The sequence below is a fragment of the Oryx dammah genome, unplaced genomic scaffold (genome assembly GCF_014754425.2).
Source record: "Oryx dammah isolate SB20612 unplaced genomic scaffold, SCBI_Odam_1.1 HiC_scaffold_10, whole genome shotgun sequence".
In the NCBI taxonomy this organism is placed as follows: domain Eukaryota; kingdom Metazoa; phylum Chordata; class Mammalia; order Artiodactyla; family Bovidae; genus Oryx; species Oryx dammah.
The window spans coordinates 50,012,167-50,024,521 of NW_024070194.1; the positions used below are offsets into that span (position 1 = coordinate 50,012,167).

Here is a 12,355-nt window from a genome sequence, read left to right on the forward strand (position 1 = left end):
CTGCCTCACCAGGTTACCAGCATCCAAAATAAAGCAAGCTTTCCTTTCCACCAGCCTTGCCTCTTCATTGGCTTTTGAGCAGTGAGCAGCTAGGCCCCACTTTTTGTTACAGTATCTGCAGGGTTAGATGTTCTGCTGTCTGTAGGATCTGGAGAAGAAACAGAGGTGATGGTTCCATCTTCCCTCCCAGAGGCAAGAACCTTGACACCCCAGTCTGGGAGTGGTTTGTTTGCCCTGGAATCATGGCCAAGCTAAGTTGGCGCCCTTGTAGCACTATTATGGAAGGATTCTATGTACCACCTTGATTTTACATTGAAAAGCTAAGTTTTCTTTTTTTAAAATCCCAACTCAAGATAATTCCACAGAGAGATGATTATGGCTTTATTGCCTTTTTTTTTTTTTTGCCATGCACCTTGTAAGATCTTAGTTTCCTGAACAGGGACTGAACTGAGGCCCTTGGCAATAAAAGTGCAGAGTCCTAACCCCTGGCCTGCCAGGGAATTCCTAAGAGAAATGGTTATTATGTATGATTATTAGCCTACTTAGAGCAGAAGAGACTTCTGTATATAATTCCAAAGGGGGGAAAAAAAAAAAACAATGGGAAAGTTTGCTAGATTTTGCTATAAAAAAGGGAAAAACATTTTCAAGTTTTAAAAAAATACCACAAATAAAGCAAACAGGCACCTGAAAATAATGGGCGGTGTCTGCAATATATATGGCAGAGGATTAGGGCTAATATTTTTAATACATAGAGAATTCTTTCTAATCTCCATAAATAAAATTTTCTATTTCTTTTCCTCTTCTAGGGATAGAGGCAGTGAAAATGATTACATTTGGCATACCATCGTAGGCTGACTTAAGACACAGCCTCTAATCAAATCAGTCTGCCCTGACCCCTGGTATTAGAATTGTTTACTTTTATACCAAGAAGAGAGGGGCGACACCAAAGTCCAAATGTGGCCTGTGCCCAGGTCGAGTCCTAGGGGTTTTCATGCTGTGAGACTGAGCATCCCACTGAGATCTGAAAACAAAAATCCACGTCATCTGGGCCCTTGGTGCCTCCATTGTTGTTAAGTGTGTCTGTGACAGGATCAAGTGTCCTCTTCTTACTGAGGAGCAGAAAATCATTAGGAAAGTGTTGAGGGTACAAGCATAGACTCAGGAAGCTAAATTTAAATGTCTTATTTTTTTTCTAGATTTTATTGGAGTATAGTTGATTTACAATGTTGTGTTAATTTCTTCTGCACAGCAAAGTGACTCAGATATATATATTAATATATATGTATACATAGATGTTCTTTTTCATATTTTTTTCCATTATGGCTTGTCACCGAAAGCTAAGTTTAAAAATGGAGATTTTTTTTTTTCTGTAAAGTTGTGTAATTTTTTTAAAATTTACTTTAAACTGGAGGATCATTGCTTTACAATGTTGTGTTGGTTTCTGACAAAGTGAATCAGCTATGCCTGTACATATGGCCCCTCCCTCTTGAGCCTCCCTCCCACCCCTGGGCCATCACAGAGCACCAGGTTGAGCTCCCCGTGCAGCTTCTCACCAGCTCTCTATTTTACACATGTACATACAAGGATATACAAGTCAGTGCTACTCTCTCCATTTATCTCATTTTCTCCTTCCCCTCTTTTGTGCACAGGTCATTCTCTGCGTCTGCATCTCTTTTCCTGTCCTGCAAATAGGTTCATCAGTACCAAAAAAATGGACTTTTTTGAATAATTGTTTAAAAAATCAAAAGGCTCATAAAAAAATTAAGTCATGGGAAAGTGAATGGGCACATTTTCACCAAATCTGGGGATATTTTAGGGGCAGTGTGAGTTTAATTTTTTTTATTCTTTTTTATTTTTTTGGCTGCGTGGCTTGTGGAATCTTAGTTCCCCAACCAGAGACTGACCCCTAGCTCTTGGCAGTGAAAGTGAGGAATTCTAATCACTGAACCGCCGGGGAACTCCCCAGTGTGACTTTAAATATAGCCTAAGTGTTATACTAGGAATCCTTCCGGGGGGACTCTAGGAAAACCAAGGGGGTGGGAAGTCCTCCTTACGGCAGCAGAACCTGAAGTTCAGAGTGAAGCTCTTGGGGTCCCTGCTGGGCACACCGCCTATGAGTATTCACAGCAGATAAACAGATTTGTCAGAACCGGATGAGATGAGCCAGGGGAGGGCTGCCCTCAGTGCCTCGCACACTGCCTTGTTCATTCGTTTATTCAGCAAATCTTTATTGAGTGACTGCTGTATACCAGGCACTCTGCTAGGTGCTGAGGATACAACAGTGAACAAAAAGGACACCAACAAAACAGAGACCCTCCCCCACTTACGTTCTCCTGACACGTAGCAAGAAACCATAAAACGTAGCTGGTGTTATACCAAAATACGGAAGATGCACAATTTAAAAACCAAAATAGGAACCCTCCCTACATTGCTGGTGGGGATGTAAATGGATGCAGCCACTACGGAAAACAGTATGGAGGTTCCTCAAAAAACTAAAGAGAGAACTGCTAATACCATATGACCCAGCAATCCCATTCCTGGGTATACATCCAGAGAAATCGAAAACACAAATTGGAAAAGACGAACCCTAATGTTCATAGCAGCACTGTTCACAATAGCCAAGATATGACAGCAACCTAAATGTCCACTGACAGAAGAACGGATAAAGAAGATGTGGTCTATATATACTATGGAATAGTATTCGGCCATAAAAAGAATGAAAATTTGCCATTTGCAGCAACATGGATGGACTTGGAGGGCATTATTCTAAGTGCAATAAATAAGACAGAGGAAAACAAATACTGTGTGATATCACTTATACTTGGGACCTAAAAAATACAACCACACTTCTCTGGTGGTACAGCGGATAAGAGTCTGCCTGCCAATTCAGGGGACACGGGTTTGGTCCCTGGTCTGGGAAGATTCCGCATGTCACGGAGCAACTAAGCGTGTGAGCCACAGCTACTAAGGCCCACATGCCTAGAGCCTGTGCTCCACAAGAGAAGCCACCACAATGAGAAGCCCACGCTCCTCAATGAAGAGTAGCCCCTGCTCACTGCAGCTAGAGAAAGCCAGCAAGTAGCAATAACGATCCAGCACAACCAAAAACAAATAAATTAATTAAAAGTCCAACAAACAATTGAGAAGATGCACAGATACAGAAAACAAAGTAGTAGTTACCAGTGGGTAGGGGGGAGGGGGAAGAGGCAATATAAGGGTAGGGGATTTCACTACTATGTACAAAATAAGCTAGAGGGATATATTGTACAACACAAGGAATACAGTAAATATTTTAGAATAACTATAAATGGAGTATAACCTTTAAAAATTGTGAAATCGTATACCTATAACATATAATGTTACATAGCAACTATATGTCAATAAAAAACAAACAAAAAACAAGACATCTGTTTTTTTCACCAGTTAGATGGCCAAAGTTATCTGATAAACATGATACTCACCAGGTTTGGGCCAACCTGGCGTGGAAAAATAAGCAGCTTAATCTAGTTCCAGGAGCGGGGGAGGGGCAGTATGAGTTGGTATAAACTTTCAGGACAGCAACTGAGTGTATGTATCAACAGTCTTTACTCCTCCAGTGCCACATCTCCTGATTTGTTTTTATTTATTTATTTATTTTGGCCACACCACATGCGATATGTGGGATCTTAGTTCCCCAACCAGGGATCGAACTCTCGCCCTCTGCAGTGGAATTGAAAAGCCCTGCCCACCAGGGAAGTCCCTTTGTTTTTTGTTTTTTTCTGATTTATTATCCTAAGGAAATATTCATGGATTACACAAAGATATCTATATAAGAAGGAAGGTAGGTGGTTGAAGCCTGAGCCTGGGCTCGGACAAGCCGGGGCTGCCAGGCAGGTTCTGCACCTGCCATGTGTGTGGCCTGTCCAAGCTAAGTGGTGGCTGTCAGAGACTGGCTGAACTTAGGCAAGTAACAGCTCCAGGAAGCGTCTTCCTCACGGTAAGATGGTGATACTAGGATTCACCACACGGGACGCTGTGAAGGGTAAATGAGAAAATGCACAGAAGCACTTAGCACCGTGCCTGGAACATGGGAAGGCTTCAATATACATAAACCAAAGAAGGAAAAAAGGGAGTATATGTTCAGTCTAGTGTCATTTTTACGCTGGTGAAAAAAAAGAGAGAAATTGCCTAAGGGATTTAAAATGAATATTAGAGAAGAAAGACCATCCCAGCATTGAAAATCACGTTGCAGATGAACAGTCAGTGGCATGGAAAATGATCACAGTGCATTGTTAGGTGAAAAACAGTTGCTTATAAATAGTACATTCAACAGAATTCCAATTTTAGGGAAAAAAAAGAAAAGAAAGACAATACTATGCATTTTCCACAATGAACATGAATTATTTTATAATTGAAATAAACCCTGCATATTATTTATAGCAGACATGTGTAGGCTTTTGGATGTCCAGCATCACCCCAATTCCTTATAACATCCCAGTATTCTTATGGGGAATAATCTTTTTTGCTGTGAGAGAAGGAGGAGGGCAGTTTGTGGCTCCCATATCTACTTTCACATATGGAAGTCAAGAGGGCTTTGGCTCGAGGTGGTGCTACAGAAAGGGTGGGTCTTTGGGAAGATGGTTTTAGTGAGGTGATGGTACTGTGGGTGGGGAAGTGGGTGGGGCTGGGATTAGCTTCATCCCTGCCCTTTCTCCAGCCCAGGTTTCCTCCTCCTACTGTGTTCAAGAGCCCCTCTTAGCCTTCCAACAAATTCTTTTCTGTCTAAATTAGCCAGAATTTATTTCTGTTGATTGTTGTTGTTACTAAGAACTGTTATTAGTAAGTTATTTTTAATAACTGGAAAATGAATTAGGCAAGCTGCACTTAATATAACTACAGCTGCAGGACCATACTTTGCAGGAATAGTCTCTTGCACACAGGCAGGTGAGGGCTGAGAGAGTAAAAAGGAAATGCTACATGACCTGGCTGTGCCCGCTGACTGCCAAATGTCTGGAATTTTGGAGATGAAAATTCATGGAAAAATTCAGATGCTCTCAAATATCCAGTTGTTTGAGATGGTGTGGAGGCTGATGATATTCATCAATCTTCGTAATCTGGGTTGATTTAGAATTTAGAACAGGTAACTAAACTAAAGTGAACGAAGACCTGAAGCATGATACGGATTAACCACATTTACCGCTGCTGCTGCTAAATTGCTTCAGTCGTGTTCAATGCTGTGCGACCCCATAGACAGCAGCCCACCAGGCTCCCCCGTCCCTGAGATTCTCCAGGCAAGAACACTCGAATGGGTTGCCATTTCCTTCTCTCCAATGCATGAAAAAGTGAAAGTGAAGTCACTCAGTCGTGTCCGACTCTTAGCAACCCCATGGACTGCCGCCCACCAGGCTCCTCCATCCGTGGGATTTTCCAGGCAAGAGTCCTGGAGTGGGGTGCCATTGCCTTCTCCAACCACATTTACTAGTAGTTAGGAAAGCTTCCCCTATACACTGCGATATGAAACCATAGACCTGGAGCTAACATGCTTTCAAACTTCACCCCAGGAGGAGGATCTGAATGACAGCTTTGTGGTGATGCTTTAATAATAGCAAACACCTGCATGTATTCATCTGCACTTAATTTGGTAGCATGACACCATTTGTTTTTGAAAGATTTCAAAGCCATCTGCTATTAAGATGATTAGTGTTCTGAAATACAGTGAATTTACTAGATATTAGTCATACACCCCCATCACTCATCTCTACAACATTTCAGGATGCTTGGCCCCTAAAATCTCTTGACTTGCCTCAATTATTTTGCCAATTTTTTCTCTCTCATGGCAACCCACTACCTGCCAACTGTAAGTCTGACCCAAGCTTTGGGCAAGTTCTCATACCTAGAGAACACAGCAGGTTTCACAGAAAACTTATCCAGCTTTCTGGGAAGAATTACTCTAAATAGCATTTTCACTCATTATGCAGTTTTTCATAATTTGCAATCAGTGCTGTTGAGGGCAGTAGAAACATTTGTTACACAATTTAAAAAAATTTTTTTGAACTTTTTATGTTATATTGGAGTATGGCCAATTAACAGTGTCACAATAGTTTCAGGTGGACAGCGAAGGGACTCAGCCATACATATACAGGGATCCATTCTCCCCCAATCGCCCCTCCCATCCAGGCTGCCACACTGAGAAGGGTTCCCTGGGTCATGTCACACAATTTTACATAAACCAACACTTCTCACATTGAGATGTGCATATGGATCATTGAAGGATCTTTGTAAAAAAAAAAAAATACCCGATTCAGTGGGTATTCTGGTTATTTGTTTCTGGGCAGCAGATCATCTCCAACACAGAGGCCTACAACAGCCATTAGATGAATAATCATTTATTTTGCTCACAAACCTGCACTTTGGGTGGGGACAGCTCGCTCCCACGCTTGCTTATATGGGAAAGTTGGACGCTGGAGTGGGAGCTGAAATCAGTTGAAGACTTACACTGAGTCTGGCGGTTGATGCTGGCTGTTGCCTGATATCCTAGTTGCTTGACCAGAAACCCACACATCTCCCTTCCATTTGGAGGCTTGGCCTCCTTACAGCATGGTGGCTGGCTTTTATTAATACCAAGTGTCCCAATGAGACAAGGCAGAAGTGCATGGCCTAACCTCAGAAGTTACAGTGTCACTTCTGCCAGACTCTATTGGTGGGGATTGTCCTAATGATTTTCCCAGTTTTAAGGGTGAGAGCAGAAAAGGCAATGGCAGCCCACTCCAGGACTCTTGCCTGGAAAATCCCATGGATGGAGGAGCCTGGTGGGCCGCAGTCCGTGGGGTCGCTAAGAGTCGGACACGACAGCGACTTCACTTTCACTTTTCACTTTCATGCATTGGAGAAGGAAATGGCAACCCACTCCAGTGTTCTTGCCTGGAGAATCCAGGGATGGAGGAGCCTGGTGGGCTGCCATCTATGGGGTCGCACAGAGTCGGACACGACTGAGGTGACTTAGCAGCAGGAGCAGCAGCAGCAAGGGCAAGAGACATTACCCACATCACTGGACGGGAGGCTAACAGGAGGTCAACTTCTCCCTCTTAGCACAGTCGGTAAAGAGTCTGACTGCAATGCAGGAGACCTGGCTGCGATCCCTGGGTCGGGAAGATCCCCTGGAGAAGGCAATGGCACCCCACTCCAGTACTCTTGCCTGGAGAATCCCATCCTCAGAGGAGCCTGGTGGGCTACAGCCTATGGGTTGTAAGAGTTGGACATGACTGGGTGACTAAGCACACAGCACAACTTCATGACACGCGGGGCCGGGCCCTTCCCTCCTCTCCAGTCTCTCCTCTCTGGCTCATTACCCTCCAGCACAGAACCCTTCTGCTTTCCAAACATGCCAAGGATTCTCCTCCCTCATGCTGTGAACATCTTCCTACAAAATACATTTTTGCACATGGGTGTATTTTGGTAGAATCAGTTCTTAGAACTGGAAGTACTGGAGAATAGGACATATATATTTAAAATTTTAGTAGATGTTGATTTTTTACTAAGTTGTTTTTGAATAAGTTTATGCCAATAAATACTTCCAGGGCTTCCCTGGTAGTCCAATGGTTAAGAATCTGCCTGCCAAAGCAGGGGACACATGTTCAATCCCTGGCCCGGGAAGATCCCACATGTCTGGGGGCAACTAAGTCCATGAGCCACAACTACTGAGCCCACACTCTGCAACAAGAGAAGCCCTCACACTACAACTACAGAGTCACACCTGTTTGCTGCAGCTAGAGAAAGCCCGCAGGCAGGAATGAAGACCCAGCACAGCCAAAAGTAAATAAAAACAACTTATAGCGATATCTATATAACAAGCACTTATATAAAGTTTCCTGCATGCTAATTAGGTAAAAAGTGTCCTAAGGTTTTTCCAAATTTTAACTCACTAATATATGTGTCTATTTCTCTATACCTTTGCTAACTTGTTTTTCATTTTTGCTCATCTGATAAACAGAAAATCTTACTATTGCAAGTTGCATTGCTTCGCAATTTGCAAATAGTATGGATGAACATTTAAAAGCGTTATGTTTGAATGGTCTATTCCTATGCTTGGTCTATTTTCTTTCTATTTTCATCTTTTTTCTTCTTGTTAATTTTAAAGAGCTCCATGTGTATTAGGGATATTAGCCCTTTAATGTCATAGGTGACAAAATTTAATAATCACTTATCTGGAGGTCCAGTGGTTAAGACTCCATGGTTCCAGTGCAGGGCGCCTGAGTTGAATCCCTGGTCAGTAACTAGATCCCACATGCTGCAACTAAAAACAAACAAATAAATAAAAATATTTTTAAAGTTCTAAAAGTTGTTTGTTTTTTTTTTGTAAGTTTGATGCAGCTCTTTTGATAACAGAACCTTTCTGTTTTTCAAACATGCCAAGGATTCTCCTCCCTCATGCTGTGAGCATCTTTCTACAAAATACATTTTTGCACATGGGTGTATTTTAGTAGAATCAGTTCTTAGAACTGGAAGTGCTGGAGATACTCAACTGACATAAGAATTTTTTCAGCTTTTGTATATCCCACTGAAAGTGAATAGTGGTACATTTTGCTGAAGAGAAAAACCATGTTTGATCACAAGGTCATGGCACAGACCTCACTGGTGCTGTTTCTTGAATACTGTGTATTATCTTTTCTAAATTCTGAAAAACTCAAAATTCCATAAAACATTGGTCCCCACGGACTTCAAGTAAGCTATTGTGGACTTGTGGACTTTAATCACTGGGGTTTTTTTCAGTTCACTTTTGGATGTGTTGAATTGCGGTTGCCTATGGGGTCTTCAAGTGTAAATGGCCCGCAAGCAGTTGGATATATGAGTTAGAAATTTATGGGAGAGGTGGGGTTGAAAAAGCAGATTTTGGGTTTATCAATAGTTGCATTAAAATCATGAGGGTACATTTCAGAAAGCATGTTTTGCTGGGAGAACAATGGGAACATCCAAGTTCAAGGGATGGATGCAAGAGTCCCTTGGGGGAAATTGACAGAGTGAAGAGTGGAGAAGCAAGGATGAACTGGACAGGGCGGAGGTGCCATCACTCTGGGCTGGGGCCATGAAGATGCGGTGCTGGAGCTGCCGGCTGCAGAGTTCTCAATGGAGTGATTGTTGGATATCAGAGTGAAGTTAGAATGTGTGTGTGTGTTGTGGGGGGTGCAGTAGGAAGGCTCTTTGATGGTTGCCTCTGTGTCCAGACTCAGGAATCAAGACCCCAACATTCCTAAATAACCAAGCATCTTTTCATCAGGCCTCCTAAGCAGGGGTCTCTAGCCTCCTGCCTCTGTGAAAGTTCAGTTAAAGAGTCTGCAGCAGCAACCTGGACAGACTTAGAGATGATCATACTAAGTGAAGTAAATCAGAAAGACAACTATTGTGTGATGTCACGTATATGTGGAATCTAAAAATGACATAAATGAACTTATTTATGAAACAGAAACAGACTCACAGACACAGAGAACAAACTTGTATTTGCCAAGGGTGAGTGGGGAGGGACTGAGTGGGAGTTTAGAACTGACGTATGCAAACTATTCAAACTATTATATACAGGATGGATAAACAAGGTCCCTCTGTGTAGAACAGGGAATTACATTCAATATCCTGTGATAAACCATAATGGAAAAGAATATGAAAAAGAATATATAGTATGTATAACTGAGTCACTTTGCTGTGCAACAGAAAATAACACAACATTGTAAGTCAACGGTAAATAAAATACATTTTTTTTTTTAAAATAAAGGATTTAGGACTTCCCTGGCAATCCAGCAGTTAAGACTCTGCTGCAATGCAGGCATATGAGTTCGATCCCTGGTCAGGGAACTAAGATTCCACATGCCTCTCAATGAGGCCAAACATTTATTTTTTTTAAATAACAAAATGAAGGATCTGCAGGGACTTCCCTGGTGGTCCGGTGGGTAGGACTCCAAGATTCCAGTGCAATGGGCCCAGGATCGATCCATGGCTAGGGAACTGAATCCTACATGCCGAAACTACAAGATGCGGTGCAGCCAGAATAAATACACAAATATTAAAAAAAAAAAGTCTTGTGGGGAGCAGCTGGCCCTCACCACCCGCATGGGGCTGGAGGAACCAGAGACAGCTCGGCTTCTTCCTGTTCATTTCTGCAGGAGGGCCACATCGGGACCTTTGGCAAAGGCATTTAGAAAGTCCTTGCCAGTGGACAGTCATTTGCAAAGAGGGGACTCCTGAGGCCTCAGGTCTGCCCGCAGCCGGTCCACTGCAAAACATGGCTGGTCTCCTAACAGAAGAAAAATCCACTTTTCATTTTCAGATGAATGCTCTCAGCCTTAAAATGTGCGCCTTTTGTTCATTCTCGTTCGCCTACATTTGCATAAAACAAAAGTTCATTTTCAGAGCAGTGTGGAGGGGGCCTGTGCACAATTCCAGTTATTGTATACAAAAGCTGGGTGCCTAACTTTTTATCCAGTGAGAAAAGAATATATCCAAGATGGTAACGTGGGTGTTTCCTGGCGCTTACACTGGTGATGTCTTGTCTGTCTCTCAAGAAACAATGGACAATTATTTGGGATTTCTTAGATTTAGTTGCAGTACTTTTGAGTTTTCATTTCCCATGGTTCTTGGCTGCTAAGTGGGTGAAAAAAATGAGTTAACTTCTTGAATATTTTAAACAGTTGTCATTGGTTCTGATTTTACCTCCACTGGAAATATTTGAAAGTTTATAATGTTACTAACATCATTCTGTCAAACTAATATGAACTGAAGAACAATACATATTTGATGTAGATCACGACCCAAATATTTCCAGGTCTGAGCTAATTTCTGTGCACATACACAAACACACATACACACACACACACAAATGTAAAAAAAAATGACTTTTCTTCCAACAGGATTGAACTGTACATTTAAAAATGATTAAGATGATACATTTTATGTTTATTTTTACCACAATTAAAACCAAACCCACTTCTCTTCCAAATCTTCGAAATTTGGAAGCATGCATTTACTGAAGAAAGAAGTACTTTTAAGAACTGCTGATTTCAGTTTGAGAGCCTGTGGATTTCTTTTCACATAAAGTCAGTGATTATGAAGGCTTAATTTAAAGTGAGCCCTTTAGATGATGTAATCTCTCTCTCTATATATATATTTTTTGAACTCAGAGAAACATTTTACTCAAAAATATGTAACGCTTCATGAATGTGTGTGTCATCCTTGTGCAGGAGCCACGTTAGTTAATCTTCTCTGTTTTGTTCTAATTTTTAGCATATGTCCTGCTGAAGTAAACACCAGATGTTATAAGTCTAGACAAGATGACTTGGCATCACAGAAATACAGAGCAAGGGGCCGAACAATCACCTCGAGGTTTTCAAGTGTTTTTCTACAAATGAGCAAGTTGAATTCTAGGTTGGGTCAAGAATCTGGAACTAGCTTCTGAAGCCATCCTCAGAGGAGAACCACCTCATGATGGAATACAAGTAGAACCCTAAAAAGTCGAACATGCCTAAAAAACTTTATACAAAAACAGTGATTCCCACAGCCCAAAGAAAATGTAACAGGGGTCCCATGCCCCACCTCACCTCTTTCTCACTCTCCAGACACAGCCACTTTTTTTTAATTGACAAAATTAGAATTTAATATTTAATGAAACATAATTTTTTCTAAAGTTACCTCCACTTTTTTCATTTTATTTTTTAAATTTAATTGGAGGCTAGTTACTTTACAATATTGTAGTGGTTTTTGCCATACATTGACATGAACCAGCCATGGATGTACATGTGTTCCCCATCCTGAATCCCCCTTCCCAACTCCCTCCCCATCCCATCCCTCTGGGTTGTTGCAGTGCACTGGCTTTAAGAGCCCTGTTTCATGCATCGAACTTGGACTGGTGATCTATTTCACATATGATAATATACATGTTTCAATGCTATTCTCTCAAATCATCCCACCCTCGCCTTCTCCCACAGAGTCCAACAGTCTGTTCTTTTATCTGTGTCTCTTTTGCTATCTTGCATATAGGGTCATCGTTACCATCTTTCTAAATTCCATATATACGCATTAAAATACTGTATTGGTGTTTTTTTTCCTAGCTTACTTCACTCTGTATAATAGGCTCTAGTTTCATCCACCTCATTAGAACTGATTCAAATGCGTTCTTTTTAATAGTTGAGTAATTTTCCATCATGTATATACCACAACTTTCTTATCCATTCAGCTGCCAATGGACATCTAGGCTGCTTCCATGTCCTTCAGTTCAGTTCAGTTTAGTCGCTTCCACACCCTAGCTATTGTAAACAGTGCTGCGATGAACATTGGGGTACACGTGTCTCTTTCAATTCTGGTTTCCTTGGTGTGTATGCCCAGCAGTGGGATT

General features: G+C 41.7%; 1 non-coding gene across 1 annotated transcript; it reads right to left on the reverse strand.

Annotated features, from left to right (window-relative positions):
- Positions 1-11,159: 11,159 nt before the first annotated feature.
- Positions 11,160-11,269, reverse strand: LOC120869639. The gene has a single exon (XR_005722606.1). It is a non-coding gene; the product is annotated as a U6 spliceosomal RNA (small nuclear RNA).
- Positions 11,270-12,355: the final 1,086 nt, after the last annotated feature.